Raw genomic sequence first — 22,778 nt, 5'->3', positions numbered from 1 at the left:
ATTTTTGCTTTTTATGAGAAATCCTTTGGTTAAGACACTGTATGAGAGAGTCTGCAGATAGATGCTCAACCAGAAATATTCCCATTCCTGAGGCCTCCTCACATAGACACCACTTCTTGCTTGTCTTGAATTAAACAGCAGCTTTGTGACAGCTTCTGCTGTATGCTCTACTGAATTTAAATGTAAGGTCCACCACCCAGGTTGACCGTGAATTTGTCTTTTAAAGCACTTACTGTATATAAAAAAGTAAAGATGCTGAATGCTGCCAAATCTACAATATTAATATAGTGTGGAAACTGATCTAAAGGTCTGTTTTCAAATAAACAGTTTTGGTAAAATGGCTAGGTCAAACCGTTAGTTTCAAATGTCTACTGTAATATCTGAAAAGGGAAAGGAATAGGGTTTTTACATATTTGTTTTTAGTTAATTTAACAGGATATACTCTTGTAATTAGCCACATTCAAATGGAAATCCACACAGGCAGCACGTCATACATTTAAAAATATTTTACTTTTACACTTCTTGTTCTATCCTTAGAGAACCAGTGAAGTTTGCAAAAATACTTAAATATCACACGTACCTATTATGCATTTTACACCAAATAAACAGATACTGAATACCTTAGATTATGTTTTGTATGTGTTTTGAATTATTTTTCTTGATATTACCATTCTTCTAGTATTAGGCTATGCCATTACTGTTTAATATAAAGTCTCTGCCATGTTCTTAGCCATCCAATGCGCACACAGATATAAATATGATGCTGTGCATTGCAATTTAACCATTAAGCTCAAAGATCTGTGGTTTGCATCCACAGCTCATAATAATACACCCAAATCACAGAGAAGAGCTTGGCATCTTTCAGACATTTTTTGTCTGTTCGAAATAAGATATCTTCTTCAAAACAACTCTTATGATAATGCAACATTGTTTATTACCTACACATGTTTAGTTTTACTGACATGGTCATTTTAAATGACACAGTGAGATAATGCAGAGTGGATCTTGGTGTAATGTAAGTCAATGTATAAATACAGTATATATAAAGGAAAGTTGACCTCCTAAAGGCTTATTTTATTGAAAACTATAACAAAAGGGTATAATGGTTGTACATAAGATCAGAGTATTAACAATTTCAAATGTGTTGTCTCTCACAAAAGGTTTTATGTAGCAAATACCTCACTGGGCTTGTTTTGTCTTATTTGGAATTTTTTCAATTCTCTGATAAGATCTGTTCCATGCGCATAATGTAGCATTAAAGGAAATATTGTATGGAATGTAAGACGTACAATATATAATACATAATACATCTTACTTTTTCTAACATAAGTTGAAGGAATAAAAGGGTAGTAGTCTTCAAAAAACGGAGGTGATGGAATTAATAAAAAAGCAATTTTTGCCAGAGCAAATTATCTTTTTGAAATTAATAGTTAATATTTTATTATTGCTATATATTTTTAATGTGCTCTTTGCATTTTTGCAAATATAATGTATCTTTCCACATTCATTTCACTGCCCAGCCTTGATGAGTACTTCAAATGTGAATTAAAGCACTCCATTTTTAAGAAGAAAATGAGTAATAATTCAGAAATATTAATAATATATAATAATGCTATTCAGGAAAATTGAAACTTCAAAAACAGAATGAAAGAAATGAGAGAAAACCTTGTTTGGCTTCATTTACAACAGGAGAAGCCTGGTATATATTTGCATGTGAGGATCTGCAGATCTATAAATATGTACACAGTAGTCCCATAGGCAGGTAGCAGCTGGGATGCTTCTCACAAACAATGGCCCAAACATCACCTTCTCACTGCAGTTAATTGAAGAGGCACATTAACAGGTTTCTTTCCACTAGACTGACTTGTACTTAACCCATTTAAAAGTCACTGGTAACATGGAACTCATTAATATTTATTTTCTTTCATGTTAATTTTAGCCAATCCACATTTCTTTGCGCTTTTAAAATGTTCAGCTGCTTGCAGCAGTTTAAAGCCCTTTCCAATCAGAGTGTAAGAAAGCACTCAGCCTTTGAACTGGGCTATAGGTGCTGATATATGGCACCATAGAATCGTTTGTTTTCAGGTCTGCTAGCTTACTCAACTCCGGCATATAAGAGCAAGCAAGGAGAAGGAAGACAGCCTGCAGGGTGTAGTAAATAGGTCTGAGTCTTATTTTAATAAGATGCAATCAATAATGGGCCTACGTAATGCATTTGGGAAGCAGATTTTTCTATTTCATGCCATTAAAAAAGAAAATTATAGTGGCTAAAAAATGGAGAAAAAAACCCCCAACATATTTTCCCCTGTATGCATTGCATTCATTAGGCCACCTTTCCCCTTCTAGGACTTTGACTTTGACTTGCTGTGTCCAAATGCACTACATTCACTATTGCGTCTTCATTTCTGATGTTCTGGGTTTATCTCGCGTACAGTACAGCCACTATGAGAGCGTTTCCATTCATTGTTGTGAGATGAAACTTCTTTTCACATTACTGTTGTTGCTTTTTGATTCCTGGCTCAGTAGCCAGGTGAGATACTTATGGTTATGCAATTTCAAAGCTGTGATTTTTCTTCTTTTTATAGTTTTACCCTGGAAATCCAATTGGTTGGAGCCGTCCTGAGAAATTCATGATAATTTTATTTCATGACTAACGTATCAGTAAAATGTCAGCACCTTTTTGAGACATCTATGTATATATGCGAAGAATATATGCATGCATATGTAAGGAGAGAGGGATTTATAGAAATTCCGGTTTGGGAAAAGATCCCTTTATCCTCTCATTGATTTCCTCTTCCTGTCTCTCTGTAGGATGCAGCTCCATGTCTAGTGTTGTGTATCTGCCAATAGGTTGTGACAGAAACCATTTAACAATTTCTCAGAGTTGCTGTTTTTTTTTCTGTAGCTTGTGCACCTAACATGCTGAATAAGCTGTGGAACATAAAACTGAAGAGAAATAAAATTAACAAGAAAATCCTATAGGCTCCATGCAAAATAGAACAACTGAGACTTTAAGATGATTAGTTGAATAAGTCCACTAAATTAACAAATTTGTATTTCTGATCGTAGCCTGACTGGAAATGGGGAATGGTGACAAAGCAAGTATAAATGAATTAAAGTATACTATATGTATAATTTCTGGTTGTTCTGCAGTGCTGATGCTGCACATGTACAAATGTTTCATTTAAAGCCCTTTCCTGAGTGTTCTTACAGTTTGTAAAAGTGTATTAGTGTATCAGAATTAAAGACAAAAAGTGCATTTCGATGCACTGCGCTCTGTGCTGACGATTCTTGAAGGTAGACAATGCCATGCTGTAGTGCACGCATACACCTTTTACAAAGGAGAGAGACGGAATTAAGGAGTCAGTTTGATGAAAAATGAGAAGACGGCCTGTTTTGGACAGCCCTGGTAAGACAGCAGTGATGTCATTAAGCAGCACCCAGGTTGATAAAGGTGGCCAAGGAATCTGTCGAGGTGGGGGGAAGCTGTAGGATTGGGGGGAATTGAATAAATAAATAAATTAAATGAATATCTTATTTTCTTGCAGCTCCCTCCAGGCCTGCTTTCCAAATCCTTACCCCCTCGCCCCCACCCCTGACTCCCCACCCCACTACCAATTCCACTGTACCACCTCTCGACAGGCTTTCTCCTAACCCCGTTTCCACTGGAAAAAAAATGTAGCCTGGCAATAAATAATAAATTTAACTAATACAAATTCAGCTGGAGTGACTCTTTAACCCTTAACCCCTCGCAGAGCAGAAGGGGAGAAAGAACGAATTCAAGAAAGGAAGGGTTTCCTCTAGTACGGAGAATCGTGACGTCTTGATAATAGGCTAAAACAACTAGCGAGGAGCACGAGAGAGGGGGGCGAGAGAGAGAGGGAGAGAGAGAGGCAAGCATATTATAACTCATCCATGTGGATCACCCTAGTAGATTGGGAGCAATCCCTTGTTGAAATTGTCTTCTAAACACTTAGAGAGAAGGAGACAGAACGGAGCTACCAGACCGTCTCTGTGTGTATTCTTGTGCTCTCCGAATCCTTCCTGCCTGTGCCTGGTACTAGCTAAGGTATAGACACCTCTTAGCGCTGTGCATGTGTCTCTGCCTGTCTGAGTGTGAGAGTGTGTGTGTGAGGGGTGTTCATACACTGTGGATGTAACCTCAAGCTTTAACTAGCCAGCCTGCAATCCTGGTGCTGTACTACTGCTTCTAAATAACCACAATATTCATAATCCTCATCAGGACATTTAAATCTCCTGCAGCTTGTGCAGCAGTAGCAACAGAGGCAAGGAAATATCTTTTTATAATGAAGGTGAAATTCATAACATTCATGATATCTAGCAGGTAATTTATGACAAACAAGTAGGTAGGGGGGCAACAAGGAGAAGAAAAGTGAGGAATGGACGTCAGAAAAGAATGAAAGAAAAAGAGAGAAAGGTCAGTACACATTTTCTTGTTGTTCATTCAGATTGTTCTACAGTATCGAATTTGACTCTTCGACTCGTTTTCTTTGAGATAGTATCGATTTGTGGCCATTCGTTGGAAGTTTGTGGTGTGTTGTGCTGCTGCTTTGATCCCCCTTAGTTTTTGTCCAAGAGAAGGTGAATGGGCTGGAATTCGGCGAAGGATTTAGGAACAGGCCGGCCAATGAAGTTTGTGTTTGTGTGTGTGTATGTCAGCACAGGCGCCCGTGCTGTGTGTGTTGGGGTGGGTTTGGACTGACAGGGGCTCTGCTGCTTTAAGATCACTGGGGTCGGCTGGCCAGGGAGTCTGGAGTTGGTAGTTGGAGGGGGGGGGGGAGGTTGCGTTTCTAAGTGTTTATATTAGGGCAGTGAGGAGCCAGAATCATGTTTCTTCAGTCAATCTCACCATGGGACATAGGGAGAACTTGGAAGGGGGGGCACTCTAAACCTAACTCCACCATTACGTCTAACTGCGCGAAATTGCCTCGAATTACAGGTGATAATGGACATCCAATGCCATATACTGGCTTCCAAATACTATTACAGGACCTATGATACGGCGGCGTACACACTGTGTACCTGTTATCAGGTACATATTGATGTAAAGTCATGTAAAGCATATGTGTCTTCCCACTACGCGCGGAACTTATTCTCCTGGCCGAGGGACGATTTCCACCATTGTGGCCACTGATATTTCGGTTTTTCTTAATGAGTAACAGAGGTATTTTACACCAGTGCTAGAAACAAAATGAAATTTGGCAAGCTTCTGCAAAGATCTTTTTTCCTTTCTTGTTTTACACTGGTCAGCATGCGCTTTAGACTGAACTGGAACGTGTTATCAAAAAGCAAAATATATTCTATCTGGGTTGTGGCTGAAGTAATTATGGAACATTTTTGTATGTTTGAAGAGGTAACATTAAATATGCTGTGAAGAGACTTTTTTCTTGGCCTGAAAAGTAAAGCTCTGTGACTTAATATTTCTGTCAGAAGTTAGCCATATTTACTCCGGGATGCAGAGAAAGAGAGCCCAGGACAACCAAATGGTCAGGAATACTTAAGACATCATACAATAGTCATCCCCCATCTTTTTTGTCCTTTGACGGGATTGATTTATTTTTTGGAGTAAAATACATTTAAGATAGACAGCTAACCAGAACTCTTACTGAAGAAAGACTGGACCTTCTACTCATTGAAATACAAGGCACTGTGCAGGATGTTTAAATGTGCACACAAACACAAACTAAAACATGCTTGACATTGGATGTACTTTACATTGTGTACATACAGTGAAATAGACGTTGTAACACACAAATAAAAGTCTACATATGCAAATTGTACACCTTCTACGGTATGAAAACCTTAACATTCAGAAGTTTCTGGATGCATGTATATAAAATCTTCTGGGACAATCATCTCATAGCACATGCGTAGTCACACACAAACACACGACACTTCGTTCATGTACTTACCATAATCCAACATGGTTGTGCCGGGTTTTTTAGCCATTTAGAAAATGCACAGCAAACAAGAGCACATCAGCACCTGCACAAACACACAGACATGCAGACCCTTACTTTATTGTCCTTTCAGGCTGGTGTCCTGTGCATGTGTTCTTGGGTACACTTAAACACACATACAGGACATTGGGAGGACTAATAGCTGACTGTTTGTGTGACTGGGCAGCTTTGATGCAGGCTTGCTTTGACGTGTTCTCTCAGTCTTTCTCTCTGCCTCTCTCTCTCTCTCTCGCCCTGTCCTCAATTGCAAGGATTTTTTTTTCTCAGCTCTCCTGTCATTTTTTATATCACAGATGATAACTCAGGTCCCATACTGTGCGGGCAGATTTATCAGAGCGAGCACACCACCCCCCTACACCCCCCTCCGAGTCTCAACCCTAAGCCCTCACCCCTCTATTTTGTTGGGGGGGGGGGGCGGCGGCGGCTGGGGGGGGGAGGAGGGGGCTGTGGTGCATGACTTCCTGATTTATGCAGATCTTCGGTCAGAAGCTTTCTGCTCCTAATATGTTTCGGGGCTGCCTCTATCTGTACAGCCAATCTCAGCCTTCACCGTAACTGTCTGGAGCAGAGGTTATGCAGAACTGCCAACTTGGGAGAGAAGCAAAAATCCACAAGATTTTATACGGGCATTTGTAACCAAAACAAAAGCATGAATAAAATGGGGAAAAAATGTATTTTAGCCCCCCCCCAAAAAAAAAAATTATAATGTGGCTTTTGTGATAGCAATCAGAGGGAAAATCAGATTGATTCTCATCAAATATAGCTAGGACCCTCAAAGAACATTTTAAGTCAAATAATTAAATAGATTTTAAAAACAGGTAAATCAGTAGCATAATTTTTCTGCCTTTCAAAGGTAAATAACGTATTTAAATGATAAAAGCTTAACAGAACCTAGATGGTCTGTGTACAAAAAACTACACTGATATGTTTCACATTTCAAATAGGTGCATTCGTTTCAATTTGTGCTCTTTGTAATTATTGCAAATTTAGGACAATTCTTTATTAATATAATTTACAAATTTTGAAATATTGTTTTGGGTATGTCAGTAGTTCCATATTATTAATGCTTTTTGACCCAAGTAATCCATAGTAATATGCATACCTGTATTTCTGATTAACAGAATAAGTACACTGACATTTTTTCGCTCTTAATATGTAGCTTGTATTATATAATATGTGCGCTTTAAATAAACTGCAAAGAAGTGAAAACAGTACAAACCTGTTTAAAAAAGACGCTGTGTTATAGAGTACTGGTAGTATGTTTTGATATGAGTCAGAAGCAGTGCTTGTCAAAGACAGAAGATGTCTTTCAGTGTGTACTGATCGAAAGTGAGGGGTAAAGATTAAATATGTGAACAGCTAGGAAAAGACATATTTCCAGTTTTGAAACCCAATACTGGAAAAATATTTTGCTAATGCATATTATCAACCTGAAGTGAAACAGGCCTTTCTGACTGGGGTAATACTCTATTTTTAAGGTTAGCTATAAGGTGTGTGTTAATTTGTATGTAGTAACCAGTTAGATTTGCTGTCACAATAAGTATCTTATATTCTTGCTCCTGCCAGACACCACTACATTTATTAGGTATGTAAAACATTTTTAAATATTTGCTTTTCGCTAGAAGAAGTATAACTGAGTGGTAGCATAACCATTTGCCACATAACAATGTGATTACACTTTTAAATCCTTACTTAAAGTGACACCAACTTAAAATCCAATAGTTCCTTGTAGATATGGCCTATCACAGCTTCTCTGTTTTCTTGCTATCACCTACTGCAATCAAGGCTCTGAAGTGCCGAAGTTATGGCTGCAAAAATCTGGAAGTTATTATGGTATAAAACAGCCTCATGGATGTGAATTTGTTAATGTTTATTTTATATTCATACATAAGTTTAATGTATTATTAAAAATGAAATAGCAGTTTCTACCACTTCTGTATCCTGAATGTGCGTTACAGCTTATCGGAATGTTTTTTGGATCGGGGAAGGTATTGAAACACAATAACGTGATACTCCAACTTTCCACTAGCTTGTAGTAACTAAACACTGTACACATAACAACTATACAAAGTTGTCCTCTCCTTTCTAAATTTGCTATATTATTGCATGTGCTTTGTTTGGATGTTGTTTATATACACTTTATATACACTCTTCTATTTAATAAAATAATTAAATAGAAATTAAAAACAGGTAAATCAGTAGCATATTTTTCTGCCTTTCACAGGTAAATAACTTTAAATCATAAACTCTGTAAGATATTATATCATGTAAGGTGATTAGTAAGATATATTTTTTCTCTTTCCAAATTATTACAATAAGCAGCATTGTGCTTTAAATGTTGAATGTATTTATTTCTAGGTTTTGGATTATTTAAAATAGACATATTGTTTTATAAACAATGAACACAGTGTTTGTTCATTGTTTATAAGAATGTTCAAGAAAAGAACATCAGCAACACATATACTCTATGGTTTTGTGTTAAAAGAACTGCTTTGCCAAATACTGAATCATTAACAGCAGGGAAAAAAATGCATAAAAAAACATTTTGTTAATATTTCGTATTCTGTTTTGCAAAGTTATGACAATCACAATGGATTTGTCACCTGAAATCAAGTGAACATTTGTGTTGCCTTGCTAATTCTAAAATAATTGATTCTAAAACTCTCTCTCAACTAGAGAAACCCTGAATCTGTAATTAAACAAAGTCCAAATTTAAACAAGATTTGTTGAAACGAATGAACCCTAAAGGACATTTGTTGTTCATCTGCTTACTGTAGAAATTAATTTAAATCATGTCATTTTGCTGTTGTGTAAGGTGGAAATTCAGGACCTTTTGATGTTAAAACCTGTGAGTTTTATGCATTAGCATTTTTTAAACATATTTTACATGCATATTTTTTAAAGAAAGTTCCTGTTATAAAGTTGAAATTAGTATATTTCCTTGTTTACGTATATGAAAACATTGAGCCTTTCATTTTTTAAACAGTTGCAACTATATCTCAAAGACATTTGGCTCTACATTAAAAAACATCTCTGGTATGATAAATCCTTAAACTGTACACTCTCCAACATGTTATTTTTAGAATCAAGCCTTTAGTATTTTCTTATTTGGGGTTCCTTTGTGCTTGATTATAGTTCAAAGAGAGATGATGCTGGCCTGCAGGGCCCTGTGTCTTCCGTCCCCTCAGAGCTCCCAGTGAGGGGCAAACACTGCAGGCACATTCATGGGTGCTGCTGTTTTGATTAAATTTATAGACCCTTCACTTAAAAATCAGTTCTGCAAAGTTATTTTCTGACAAAAGTGTTTCTTGTCCGCTGATCCATGCATCCATCTTCCAGCCGCTTTTATTCAAGATAGGGTCATGGGGGAGCTGGAGTCTATCCTGGCAAGCCAAGGGTGCAAGCAGGATACACCCTGGATGGGACACCAGTCCAGCACAGGGCCCAGACAGGCACCCACACTCACACTTACACCAGCCTAATTTTCCCAGTGGCAAATTAACCAACCAGTATGTTTTTGGACTGTGGGAGGAAAGTGGCGCTCTCACAGGAAACCTACGCAAACAAGAGGAGAACATGCAAGCTCCATGCAGATAGGACCCTAGGTCGAGAATTGAGTCCAACACTCCAACCCCATAAGACAGTGGTGCTAACCACTGTGCCACTGTACTGCCTACTAGTAAATATTATTCAATGTAAATGATGCTTTCAAACTAGGATTCTGGAGTAATTTATCCTAAAATGTGTTCTGAAACTTTTTGTCTTCCTTTAGAGAAAAGGAAAAATACAACCTGGTTGTAAAAAACTATTTCATGTATTCTGTAGTGATGGCTCTTGCTATTGTGTGCAATGTATTTCAATTTACAGATGAATCGCTGGGAAATGTGGAAGATGCACAATGTTTTGAAATCATTGATAGTAGATGGGGAAGTAGTTTCTTAGAGTTTCTTGTATTCACAAAAAGTATTTGACTGACATCTTCTTCTGTGAGCTCTTCAGCCTGTAAGTTCTGTCTGCTAGAAATGTTATATTATAAAATAGGCTAGGAGTAGTAGTTGACTTTGTTGGTAAAGTTATAGCATGCCTTTGAATTGCCCAGGTTAAGTAATTTTTTTGTTTCTTCTCTTCAGTTGTCTTAAATTCGGTGTCTTCAAGATTATGCTGTATTACTTTTAAATTAATTCCTCAATTATGGTAATAGTCATAAAAATGTCCACAGGGATTACTGCTCTTCAATCAAACTTTTGTTTAGTCCTGTTCCTAATCTGTCTTTAAATTACTGTTAACTTTAATGTGATTTTAACAGGTTTGGTTTCTAGGTTAAAGACATAATTGATTGGATTGAATAGCTTTTCAGTTGAGTCCAGTTTAAATGTCATGTCTTTCTGTTCTATAAAAAATAGATTGCTCATTTCCTCATTTTCAGTACTCCATGGTACATTAATCAGCATAAAAATATCAGAACTAGGAACATCTGGTTTGATCAAATTAAACATATGAGCTATATATTGAGTTTCTACCAGTCTTTAAAAACGTAAACTTCACATATACTGTAAACAGTTTCTGCATCAATGTCATCAATGTGCTACATACAAGTATGCATGTAGTATGTAGTCTGTGTAGTGTGTTCTGTATGTAGTGTATTTTCAGGTATCTTGGAAACCAGTCACACATTTTTACTGCTTTCATTAGTTTTTTTTTTAATGGAGATTTTATGGCAGATGTGCTCAAACAATTGTTTCAGGATCACATTTTTCTTGGAACAGAAGTGTCTTACGTTTAAGTACTATCTGACCTCTGTAGGTTTCCAGGTCCATTTCTTTATTCATTCTGCTACCTGCTAGTACCAGTTCTTTGATACCAAAATTTATAACCACTGTACAACTCCTGAACGATAATGTAACCTGCTCTGTGCTGGGCCACTGTCCCGCTGTTATTTTATTGTTATTTTGGTGGCCTTCTCCACAACACCATTTGTTCAACCTTAGACAAAAAACTAGATTTAGTCACTTCTGGCCAAAAGAAGCTGCTGATGTCTTGAGAGTATTTTTTGGCAAACGCTTCCGTTTTCAGATTGACTTAAGTTTTGCAACATGACCAGTGACTATGATTCATTGACTATGATTTTAGTACTCACTCTGCTACCTATTCAACATACAGTGTTGTTTCACTAGCGCGATATCTCAAGGTTCTGTTTTTTGCTTGAATAGTTACATTTCAGAGCAGTTTACATAAACTACACATTTAAAGTTTTGTTAAAGAGGTGGCTTTTTACCAGCTGCATGCATACTGAGTGGTTTTGTTTTTGCCAAATTCAAACTTCTTGTTAAAGATTACAAGAAAACATAAACCATGAACTGCCTGAACATTTCCTATAATTACACTGTCGATATGTGTGTTCATAAATGTAGGTATACAAAGCTGATATAGTTACAATTACTAAATAGAATAACTGAGGCATATAAGTGCTGTTTGCCTGACCTTACTGTCCCTTTGAGTTTCTCATACAGTCATGGGATTTAGCGATTGGTAAAGCCTCATTCTCGTATTCAACAGTCCCCCATTGGAAAATAATGCACTGTCTACTGACCTTCAAAGCATAGAGTACTTTGGCAATTTCAAAAAGGCTTTTCAGGTTCAGTGTGAAATGTTTGCCCCTGATTTCAGTCTTGATTTTCTTTTCTTTGCCTCTCTGTATTATTCTGGCCAGATTGTGCTACACATGAGATTATGTTTCCTGGAATGTAGAAATCAATGTGCTTATAAGGCAAACAATAAAATCATAAAAGTAGCGCAGAAGGTAGTAGACCTGATTTTAATAAAGAAATTAGAATGTGTATTAACTTAATATTGTTTATACAATAAAATAATAAAACTGGTATGTACTGAAAATAATCCAGAACTCTTTAATTTGAATAGGTTTTTGACCTGCACAGAAAAATGACACATTTTCAGTGCAGCATTAAGTAGTTTTGAATATTCAAAAACATGTTAGGTGAAGTGCATTCCAGCTTTTAGTCCAAAATGGTTTTTAAAAGCATTATTTTTATTTTGAATTGTCATAAAATGTACTGGTTGAAGTTATACAATTTCAGCCCAGTAGCTGTGGAGTTTAATTAATGGATAATTAAATCTCTTTAAATTGACTATTTGCATTTGAAAAATTGGATTTTCATCTTTTGTGAAATAAATTGTACTAATGGTGTTTTGGAGAAATTAATTTTAGATATGAGTAAAGATCAGTGAATATTCACCTGTAATGAAAGAGCACTTACACTTCATGCTATGTTTTCTTTGTTTTCAATTTACCTTATTGTTATGGCTTCTATAAACATTACTTACTGTTTGAAAAGAGCGTACCATATTATAACTGGGCTCAGTTGTATAAAATATATTTTTAAATTTGTTGGTGGCACGTTATATGTAAAAAACATTCACTGAGAACCAACATATACTTTACGATACAAAGATGAGCAATGCTGTTAAGAATATTTGATTCGGTGTATTAACACAAGGGCAAACACCTAATCATGACAGACTATATATTTATATATATATATTTATTTAAATGTTATGGGTCAACTAGCTGGATATAGGCCTGGGTGTTTCTGTCGGTGATGTTTTCGATGTAGCTCGGATTAAATAAGTATGCTATTGTATGTTCTTTGAAGGCCCATTGTGGTCACCCACACATAAAAGCTGTTTTACAAAAGCAGCATTACTGTCGTTTCTATTTTGTGAACAAGAGTTTCTTGATCTTAAAAGTCTTTGGACTTTGGGAGCACTGCACCAGATAAACCTTAAAATGAGATTCTGTTGGGTTGTAACGTAGCACTTGGAACTCTTTGTGCTAGGGAAGGGTGAGCTTGGCTTTTTTGTGTGTGTGATCTGTGAAGGGGCTGGGGAGCAGGCTGTCCCCTACTATTCATTCTCCTCAGCCCCTGTCTAATTAATGTGAGCCTCACTCATATATGTTATTGCACCAGGGGCCTGTCACTCATTAATCATGTGACCTGCTGTGGCGCAGTTAATGACCTTGGAGAAGTATATCAGCTGGAGATGGCTGGAGCTGTAGAATTAAATTGTTTCTGGAAGTGCTTACGGTCACCCCCAGACAATTTATACAGCAGACCTGCTCCAGTCCTCAACCACATCTGCCAAACCAACTTCACACGGGCCTTAGGACAACTCATCCAGGCGTTGAGACCTATCTTGGACCCCATCAGCTAGAGATATGAATGTCCACCTTTACTTCACAAATTGTCTGGTGTTCTGCCTGTCCACTCTCAAGATGGCTGAAGATGTGGCAGGTGGTCAGAGTTGGGGCTAGGGTGCGGTGCGTAGTGTGGGCAAGGATTAAGAACCCAACACAAGTTACACCATTTCCACAAAGTTGTGACAGAATCTAATGCAGCTACTGCACACACAGGTCATTAAGGTTTAAACAATAATCTTGAATGAATTTAAATAGATAGGAAAGATTAATTGTGGATTGGATTTGTGATGCTTTGTTATGCACATGCCTCAGCTGCATTCTTCTGGGATGCCACATGTATTGTAGAAAAGCCAGTAAAAACAGTTATAATTCCACCTTCTTAATAGTTTACCCATCGCAATCCTGACCATTAAAATCCTTTGTGTTTCTGTGCCATTATTTAGCATTTTGATCAGCATGGTGTTTGTGTTCTTGGAGATCCCGACAGACACCAAGCAAACATTGTACTGTGTCATCAAACACAATAATGAGGACAACTTTCTTAATAACACAGGGGGACAAGAGGCTATTTGCTGAAAACTAAAAATTAAAAACATAATTATTACAGAAAGACGTTATCTTTCTTGAAATGTCAATTCATGACTCTCTGTGACTCTCTGTGTTTATAAACTGTGTATTTAGATATATGTATAGAAACATATTACATGTACACTATCAAATAATCATGCATGAAGAAACCCATCAAAGCTGACCACAGAGTCCTGAAAAAAATGAGGTAATCCTGACACAGTGAGGTAAATTTGATACAATGCATATAAAAATGGCATTTGTTTTGCTTTGTTTCCTGGATGCTTCAAATTTGGAAAAACCTCAAGAGAAATGACTATGGGAGTCCCAAGTTTAGTTCAAACAAAGGGAAAAATATAAATGACCTGAATCTAACCTGCCCAGACCCATGACAGATCCCGTAAGCCCAAGTAGAGATACTCATTGATTTATGAGAGAAAAATCAAAATTTTGCTTTGCCAGTGCTGTTGGGTGCAAAGGGGATTTCAGGTTTCAGAGTAGTTCTTTCGCCACCTCTCACAAGACCTGAACAGTTCGCCCAAAGTTTTTATTGGACAAAACAAAAAGTTACACCCTTGTGTCTGTGAAGGCAACAGATACAGTAGAAGGCATTATTAACTGGCGCTTAGTGGTTGGTTAGAGTTTTAAACTCTGCTGTAGGACTAGATCCTGTTCTTTCAAATCAAAAGTCAAATAAAGCCTCAGGCCCTTTAATTCCGTTGCAGGTTAAGTTTGAGAGTGAAGACAGAAGACACCCAGACCAGTGAGAACTCAGAAGGAACTGCAGACAAAGGGTGTAGAAAGTGCTGCTGCCTGTGATGGCTTCTTCTTATTAAATAATATAAGTCCCCCCCCCCCCCCCACATGCACACACATCTTCACACACCCAGTATACACACATATACAGTACCACTTATTTCTTCTCTCCATATCTCTTATTCTTCCCCATCTTCCCTCCCTCCTTTGCTATCTCTCTCTCCCTTTCTCAAGTGCAGGCTTGATTAATATTTTCCGCTGTTCTGTAACCATGGCAATGAGGTCAGTGCATATGATACTTAATTTAATCTTTCCAGTGCTTTTGTGCACATCTCCTCCGTCCGGACAATAAAAACCTTCTGCCGGTGACTGTCTCTCTCCCCTCCCCTACCCCACCACCACAGCTAGCCCCCTCCCTCTTTCTTTTTCTTAGCCAGTTCCCCCATTTTCTTTTTTATTCCCACTCAGTTCCACTGTTATTTCTTCTACCCATCTCTCCGCTTTTTTCTTTATTGTAATCTTTTTATCTTTCACTTATTTTATTTCTCTGTCTTCTCCTGCCTTTCTCCACTTTGATTTTTTTTCTCCCGTTCCTTCTTTCATTTTTCTTTCACATCTCCCATTCACAGGACCCTGCTGTGATTCGAATTAGACCGACTCGTCGCCGTTTAATGCAATAATAACGCTCATTCCCACCTCCCTCCCTCTCCTTCTCTCCCCCACTAACTCTCTGACCCCTCCCCATTTACATACTCAAATCAGTCTCACACACAATCGTTAAAAAATTTATTTTCAAACGGCTCAAAACAATTCAAGTGGTAAAACAAAAGCTTCACAACTGGGCAATCATTGATATACAAAGTGAGATTTGACACAAGCTGCTTTCGCTGGGCAGGTGTTCTCATTAATTCTTAACAAATTGGGGTCTTCAAGGAGCTCGGCATAAGTGGAAGACATATCCAGGCTCACAATACACGCACAAATCAAGGAACACAAACACAGCAGTATTATTTCTACCACATTTAAGACCTATTTATTAATGGGGCATGCAGACTCAAATGCATACTTTCTTGATAGAATCAAGCTATATTTTTCCGTTTATTTTCTCCAGTGGTTTCCAGTCTTGTCCCCTGTTTCTAAACAGTCATTATCCACAAAAGTGCCTTACAGAGAAGACAGTCAAATCAATTTGCTGAAAATATCTGTATTACGGTTTTTCTAGGGTTGTGTGCTCTTCATCCTTCAACCTGCATTTTGAACTGGAATTTAATATGAATTGTTTTAAGGAAATAAATGGGTGGAAGATTGGGTTTGTTCTGAAGGTTCTCTCATCAGTGACTACAACCTCTCTTTTCATTCCATTTTCTTTTTTTTCCTGCTTATTTTGATGTTTGTGTCTAAATGGCAGCAGTCTGCACTAATCCTGTCAAGATGTCTGTTAAAAGCCAGGAGGAGTTAATGAGTGATGTACTAAAGTAAAGTAAGATAATAGACGTAAAATAAGGCTGTGTGGCTGTGAGGTGTTCTAACACTTTGTGTTTCATGTGGGATAAAGCAAAGTAAATCATAAGTAACTATTATTGTGCTAATCATTGACTTCAGAAAATAATAGAGCACATTTTAAGAAAGATCTGGTCTTGTAATGCACAAGAGTTCGAGTGTATCCGTGGTTGCAAGACAGATAATGGGCCAGAAAGGTTGTTTTGTAGAAGCTGTCAGGAGGACAATTGTGTCTGAGGATCTTAACTACCATCAGAGGAGGCAAGTGAAACAGGAAGTCAACAAAGCTTGTTTTTTCCTTTATAAGGCTAAATCGTGTAACTTTTAAACAAACTCTTCTCAGATTTCATTTCTAGTGTTTTTGGAATGGATGCACTCTGGCATGTTTAAACAGTACCCATGTGTTTGTTTTAAGCATCTGTAGTTTTGGCTGCAGGAATGGCTCTTTCAGTTTAGAGTGCAGGGAAACGATGGGACACAGAGGCTCGAAGTGCTGAAGAAAAAAAATACAGATGAGGTCTGACATATGCACCCTAAAACAGCCATTAGCAGTTACATAGCATCCGAAGTGACACTCTATCAATAATGTCACCCTGAGAATGGGACAGGTTTGTTGCTGGCTTTAAATCATTGGACTGTTCACATGGCTGCAACACAGACAAGTTAGGGGAAAGCACTAACGCTTGATATCATTGAGAATCGGGGGAATTTTTAAACATGGGAGAGACTTTTGAATCTACTTTGCAACTATGATGGCCACCCTGTGGTCTGTAGTGAATTAGGTAAGTAGAAGCTTGAAGTGACGCAGGAACTTTAATCTGGCCTTTTCTATCATAGTGTTTCACAGTATTTTTACTGATTAAAAACATCCTATTTGTATTTTATTGGACAAGAAAATATATATCATGTGCTTTTAGTAAAAACATTGCACTTGTTTTTTTTTTTGTTGTTGTAGTCTCACAAGTTTTAAATCTTGTAGCCAAACCATTTAACCACTAGTTTTATATCTTTTAGCCTAACCCTTGGTATCTCATAGTCATTACAGTATGTGTATATACAGTATATATAAATGCATGCATATACTGTATGTTTATATGTAAGTCTTATTGATTTAGCCAGGAAATCTCATTAAGATCAAGATGTCAGACAGACAAGAAGTCACTGTAAAGAAGGCAGAAATGATACAATTACATCATGCATACCTAACTTAAAACAACAAGAATAACAATGCATTTAAATAATCAACATAAGTATTTTAAAGATTTTTAAGTACCTCCATTTATCAACAATAAAAGGTTGTATTATGTCTTTAAAACCTTACAACAATATAAGGTCAGACAACATTAAATATGTTCAAAGGGAGTTCCAGGACTACAGGGCAAAATAATGAAAAGCCTTTTTTTACAGGTTCAGTGCCTTAGATCTCTGATGTTTGTAGTCTCCCTCATTTGCTCATAAATCCCTTATCTTGGCTCTTTAGTGCAATTTGGGGATTTACAGTCATATACAACATTATGAGAGTTTTTTTTTTTGTCTCACATAGGATACCTTTTCAAATATACTTTGCTTCAGTATGAAAAAATAATGAAAAACTGAAAGTTATTCAAGGGGATGCGTGTCTTTTAAGTGAAACGATGCAGAATTCAAAGGCAACCAAGCTGATGTTTTCTGGGACTGCCCTGGTGAGTTGGGATAAACTGCAATGTGTTTCTTTTGAATGGGTGTACGTGTGAGTCTGGTCATGTGTTTACACCGTAGCTTTACCAGTCCTTTCAGACAGGTCTGAAAGTGAACTTTTGCAGTATAATTACAGGTTTCTAATGGCAGCTGTTTTAATTCTTCAGATCTAAATCTACATCATTGAGCTCCTGATACAATTTTGAATTGTAGTTTGTGTCAAGTTATGATTTTACCTGACTAATTAAACTTGCTTGTAACATGATTTTTTTCTCTTGGGGAAAAAAGCTAAATGTTGTATCCCAGCCTAGAAACGATAAAAGCGCACTGCATTCCGAATCCCCAAAATAATCCAAAACACATTATTTGTGTAAATAAAGAAACAAAGGGGAACCTGACTCAAACCAGCTTTTACTTAATACACTTAAGTAGGCCAATAAGAAATGGTTTAAGATCACCTTTTTTGAACTTCTGTGCTTGACGTTTTTTAGCATTTCGGATGTTTGGCTTTGTTTCATACAGAATATACAAAGAGTGTATTCAGTATGCAACACGAGCTAGACCAGACAGAAAGCACCCACAGACACATTTGCATAAAATCAAACAGCTAGTTTGTGAATGGGCAGGAAAAAAAAAACCCCGCACTTCAGTCATGAATGGAGCTGACAGTGACTGCCAAACCTGAAAGACAACCATGCGCGCGCGTGCCTTCTGGTGGCATGTTAAACAGCCGGCGCTGGAGAAGGAGACAGTAGGATGCCCGTCTAGATCATCTCCCAGCTCGACGGGCTGAGGTAGGCAACAGGCAGGCATGTAAGCAACAAGTGTCTCCGAATTACCACGCTTGCCAGCCAACTCATTTGGCAGCCAGCCTTCTTGCCCTCTTGCATATAAAGAGCCAATTGTGCCAAGGCACAGTGCTCAGGGGGAAGGGGGTGGGGGTATGATTTACATACTGCTGCTGACACCCCTCTGATGTTAAACAGCAGCGGAGCAATTAGGGGTCATTTGTCCTTTTGTTTTGTGGCTTAAAGCTGCAGAGCAGACAGGATACAGAGCTAACAGACAGGCAGGGCTACAGAGACTGAGGCTGTCTGGGAATTGTAATGGCACGTGCCCCTCGCCACCTCCTCCTCCTCCTCCCTCCCAGCTCCGGCTCTGGCACGTTCCAGCACACGGGCGAAGGCTCGTTTCGGAAGCGAACGCCGGCCCCTGTTGCTAGGTGGTCTGCTGGCACAAGCCTGGCACCACTTTGGGTGCCCCCATGGCAACCCAGGCCTCGTGGGAAACATGCGCACGTGCCAGCGAGGCTGGGCTATTGCCATCCATCTGGCAGGAGCAGCCCGCGCGTCTGTGGCTTGAAGTGTTTGCACTCCTTTCCCTTCGTTGCCAAACACCGCCATCGCGCTCTCTTCCCGAAAAAGAAACTTTTCTTACTTAAGAAACCTGTCTCCGTCTTGCTCTGCAGTCACAGTATGAACATTATTATGAGGTTTTAAACAGAGACTAAATAATATTCAAATAAAAACATTCCTAAATAAATTTCATATGTTAATAATTTAGAACAGAAATCATTTTGCAGTGGGAGTGCAGATATGTAAATGAATATTATGTAGATATTACACTTTTAAATTGGTGGATATCATTGTGGGAATATATTAAGAGGATTGCCTTCTCAATATTGAATGCTAATTTGTCAGTGCCCACTACACGATAATGCAAGCTTTCTAAATAAAAATAGATATTTTCATTGCAATCAAAATGTTTTTAAGCTGGGTAACTGACAGGGAATCAGAATGCTTTGTCAAAAAAGATGATTCATATCAACAACACTCTTTTCACAGCCCAATATGTCACAGAACTCTAATAAATACAGTTTGCACTGTCTGCTGGAGTTCTCACCGGAGATATACTTTGTACTGTGAAAAACAACTACAACATTAACATTTGTGTGCAGACATGAGGCCAAAAATGACATCTCCTGTAGAAATAACAAAAAAAGTTTTTTTTAAATTAGTTTTTACTAAAGCATGCTTAGGAAAAAAACAAGTTCTTGTCTTGTTCCTGCATATATTTATTTTATTACAGCCTTGGTTGTATCATACACCGTACAGTAAGTAGCATGCTGTACAAGAGATACCACACAGTTTAGATATATGAGCAACGTTAATGAGGCAGTATTCTATACTATCAGTTGATTTGGGTTTTTTTTTTAAACTTACTTTGATGTATTGTGAGGATTGTCATTTTTGAAAGTGTGTTGATCATTGAAAATAAAATACTTTAGATTTTCTATGTTGATGGTTGTACTTTAATTTTTGAGTGCATTTTAAATACAGCTGTAACAACAGTCAGAGGAGAAAAAATCTATTTTCTCTTTATCAGTCTTTATCAATTATCATTATATCTAATAACATCCATTTTTTGTCTACTGAGCTTACATAGTGTATAAAGCTCCTTATGCATTACATATTGTTGTGCACTGTGAAGACTTTGGTTAGAAAATGCAGGAATTATACATGGTGAACCTTGTACAACCACTGTGTTCACCCATTGTCCACACTCATTTTCTAGTTTTGACTATTCTGTCTGCTTTATATCTGGATGTTGTCTTTCCCAATGAACCTCAGTTTATATCTATTTTTTTTTATTTGCTTGGAATTGGAGTATACACGTCTGTCAATGGGATAGTCCCCAATTTTTTCCTAAAAAAATATTAAAATATACTAGGGACCGACAGCTCACTGCAGTAGAAAAACAGTTAGTGCTAATGCAAATAGCACCACAGCCCAAATCAGCAAACTGACCAGACCACGAGGTCTGGAGAATATCTTGTAATAGTTATTGCCAAATGAAGTGGCACTGGGATCAATATCGCACTATATCTCACTCTCTCTTAATCGGAGGCTCATTGCAAGAGGCCAAGGGAACAGGGGGCCTAGTCCCTGCATTTGTCTAGATTGCAAATAAATCACTCTGAGTTACTGCCACTCTTCACCTTACTAAACTGCATAAGTAATTAGCAGCTTAGGAAATTGTTTAATCTAATAAGACAATATTAACCCAATCCATTGTGTATATGTATTTCTTCATAGGATACATATATAAAATGCATATGTGTGTAAGTATAATGTGTGCTCAATGTAATGTACTTACATTGTTGTGGGTTTGGAAACCATTAAGAGGACCTGTTCAATGATGTACAGCAATAAAATCTTGCGATCTTCAATTGGGCCGTACGTTTAGGACGAATTCTGTGTTTTTTAAAGCCCTATTTTTGCTTAGGTCAGAGTCAATATTGTTCACAAAGTGAAAGTGAAAGCAGGCAATTAAAAAATGTCAGGTGAATTTCATAAGCACGGTATATTCTTAACATCAAGCTTGAATATAGTGAAATTAACAAAAGGGAACTGGACAAAATCATCTATATCTGTAATGTGTGTGCTGGGGGGTGACGCATGCTTTCTCATTCTCATCTTTTCTGATGAACTCTGGTGTTACACCATGAGAAACGCTTGTTTCAAATTAAATTTTAAATCTTCTGCTTTCACTTCCTTGTGTTGTTATTTTAATGGTCTCTATGCTCAGCTGCTGACTTGTCATCAGTCTTAGGGCTGTAGTATGTAATAAATTGACATTTATTGTTCCTTATTTATATTATATTTACCATCAGCAAGATAGTATTGTCCAAACTCTTACAACACCCTTTATTTCACTGTTTGGAACACTACCTACTTACAGTAATGCTTGGTAAAAATCCATAAACCCTAACCCTGACCCACCTTTACAGTAAACATTTTAGGAATGCAGTACAACAAACCTTTAAAAAGAGGGAATTCCATAAGAAAGGCCAATAATAAATTAACACGTAGTTATCTTTATAAGTTATACGTTTGACAGACATATTATTCCATCTTGTCATTCAAGAAAAAATATTTAAGATTAAAACATGGTGGACCACAGCAAACATAGAGTTTGGACAGCATTCTTCATTTAATATCCCATTCATGTTTGTTACCGATAATTAACAGAACTTATTCCTTATGGTGTTACTCAGTAAAGAACATATTTATGAAAATAACCAGTGCAAGCTCAAATCACTGGGAAATGTTTAGTCTCATATATAGACATATAAACATATGTTATGGGGTCCATAAAAACATTCTGTACTTCCTAAAGAATATCCAGATTAATTTATTATCAACGCTATTCATTTTATTTAAGCCAGTTATGTCGTTTCCCCTCAATGTGTGGGCATTGACGTTAATACTGTTTTTTTAAGAAGTAAGATTTGTGGTTTTCCTTCTCAGTGCTTTGACGCATAATGGATTTGAACACCGAATTAGACATTAAACCATTTTTATAATTACTAACAATCATTGTATTCAGAGAAATTTGCTCTGAATATAGATAACATAATAAAGCTTTGTCCCTTTTAAAATCATTCTAGAGGTAATTATTATAATTAATTTAAAAATGTTTTTTTTTAGTGTTTGTGAACATTAGTTTAGAAGTTTTTAGATAAATGGACCATAATCATAAGTCACTATGTGATTGATTAATTGGGAAATATGCTTAATAGAATGGCTGTTTAAATTGTAGTGGAGATTAAAATGGGAGATGTGTTTTTTTTGTATTAATGTATAGCGTATTGCCTTCTGCAAATTAGATTATTTTTTCTCAATTAAAGAGTTAAAGCAATATTACAAGCATACAAAGTGAAGGAAGTTTAACGGGTCAGATCATGGGTCATGTTGATGGTTTCTGATTTCAGTTGTAAAATTCCCATATCTTTGCAACTTATTCTCTGTCTTTCTCTCTCTGTTTCAGGCCTGAGAAAACACTGTCTGTCCACAGCAGCACTGGGTAAGCAACCGTGCAGAAAAGAAACTGACTTTCTCAGGATCTTTTGAAACTACATTTAACCCCCATTCACAACAGCTTGATATTCCAGGATGTCTGGCCTTATGTGTGAAACTGCTCCAGTTGTTTCCAAGGGCAGACAAAATAAGCTGTACCTGAAGTGCTCTCAGTAAAATTGCTTGCATATTCGATGGAGCCCACTTACGTTTGCTTCAGTT

General features: G+C 37.3%; 1 protein-coding gene across 1 annotated transcript in view; it reads left to right on the top strand.

Moving 5' to 3' along the window:
- The window catches only part of zfhx3b (zinc finger homeobox 3b), a 371,071-nt gene that overhangs the window by 103,031 nt on the left and 245,262 nt on the right, over nucleotides 1-22,778 (top strand). Inside the window, exon 2 of the mRNA XM_088614170.1 lies at nucleotides 22,528-22,563. The gene's annotated coding sequence lies outside the window, so the exon portion shown is untranslated. The remainder of the gene's footprint in view (nucleotides 1-22,527; nucleotides 22,564-22,778) is intronic.

This window comes from Lepisosteus platostomus, chromosome 20 (assembly GCF_059453375.1).
Source record: "Lepisosteus platostomus isolate fLepPlt1 chromosome 20, fLepPlt1.hap1, whole genome shotgun sequence".
Lineage (NCBI taxonomy): Eukaryota > Metazoa > Chordata > Actinopteri > Semionotiformes > Lepisosteidae > Lepisosteus > Lepisosteus platostomus.
The sequence above is the reverse complement of the archived record's forward strand: the minus strand, read 5'-3'. Positions and strand labels throughout refer to the sequence as shown.